At 34.1% G+C, this 1,549-nt stretch overlaps 1 non-coding gene across 1 annotated transcript; it reads left to right on the top strand.

Moving 5' to 3' along the window:
- The first annotated feature begins 507 nt into the window (after nt 1-507).
- Nucleotides 508-614, top strand: LOC120102581 (U6 spliceosomal RNA). The gene has a single exon (XR_005504217.1). It is a non-coding gene; the product is annotated as a U6 spliceosomal RNA (small nuclear RNA).
- Nucleotides 615-1,549: the final 935 nt, after the last annotated feature.

The following is a 1,549-nucleotide window of genomic DNA, read 5'->3' as shown; positions in this document are numbered from 1 at the left end:
GGGCTCTATGCAGGTTTGTTCCTCTTGGACCAGGAATGTGAGCAGTAGTGGTCTCCCCTGAACTCTCAGGATTGTCTGCACTTCTGAGAGTCCAGCTCCCTCCTTGACTGGATTTGGGTACCTTATAAATACTTTTCCATCCATTCAAATCTTTCTTTTCTTGTTTGCGTAACAAATTCCATACCTATGTCTAGGTATAAATTTCTTCATGAAAATAAAGAGCAAATTAGAGATTTCCTTTCCATATATATTTTAATATAGATAACATAGATAAAATAAGTATTTAAAACAACTTTGTACTGAAACGAATACATCGCTTTAGTGAAAAGTAAGTTTGTCATCTTCATTTTCTCTAAAAACACTCCACAACACTTAAGTATATACAGATATTCTTTCCTTGAAAATATCACATTCAAAGTACATGCTTGCTTTGCCAAATATGCCATTCACCTACTGGTTATCTATAACGTAAAACACGTTTTTAGTCATGAATTGAAACTGTGTTTTGTGTTTGCTTTGGCAACATTTGTACTAAAATTGGAACAACACAGAGAAGATTAGCATGGTCCTTTAGTAAGGATGATATACAAATTCATAAAGAATTCCATATTTTCCCCACTTGGGTTGCAAAATAAAACAAAGGATGGTCAAAAGAAAATTGTCTTCAGAAACTGGTCATAATCCTATTCCTACTATCTGCAGATGTGCAAAAATTATCTAATGGACATTTATCTTGACACAGTCAGTAGCATCTACCAAGTGTCCTCTTGGAGATATAAGGGTCACATACATGTGCTGATTATTTGCTGTCTGGACTCTCTTGTGGCTGTTTAATACCTCTCCATTGAACAATGTGGCAGGATTCAAAACAAGACTGACTCTCCTCAGAGTATCTCAATAGTGATTCTACCCTTGTGGTATCAAAGAGGGTTGTGATCACTTCATTGATGTTATTTTCTACCTTTTGAAGGGCAACATCATGACAGAGAAAGCATGGCATTGGGAGCATGGCTGAGCTATTCATGTTGCATTGGTAGTCAAAAAGCAGAGAAACCCTACCATGTATGTTAGGAGGTTCATCATCACATCCTATATGCCAAATACTTTGTAATATGGCACTGTAGGTAGTATCATCATGAAGTAAATGTAAGTGGTCACTCCTTCATCTGAGATGAATTTGTGACTTGCTTTGTATGAAAAACTGCAGTAGAATTGAGTTCTAAGATGGCATATTATTTTATGAAAAGACAAAGAAAAAAATGAAGCCATTTATAGGTAATTTTAAAAATTCCACAACTATCCAGAAATGAATATATGTTAGAAAAGAGAATAATGATTTCTAAGAAAAGACACAAAATGCACTAACCATAAATAATCTAATAAAATGTATATGTATAGCCACTTTCTCCCTGGTAACTTGACACCTAAAATTAGCGATCACGTTATCAGATATTAATTGAACAGCAATAACTTTTCAAAATATTTATTTACCCCTGAATTTAAAACTTTGTCTAAATGATACATCAAATATTCACGTTGCTAAAGTATA

This window comes from Rattus norvegicus, chromosome 4, assembly GCF_036323735.1.
Source record: "Rattus norvegicus strain BN/NHsdMcwi chromosome 4, GRCr8, whole genome shotgun sequence".
Taxonomy (NCBI): Eukaryota; Metazoa; Chordata; class Mammalia; order Rodentia; family Muridae; genus Rattus; species Rattus norvegicus.
The sequence above is the reverse complement of the archived record's forward strand: the minus strand, read 5'-3'. Positions and strand labels throughout refer to the sequence as shown.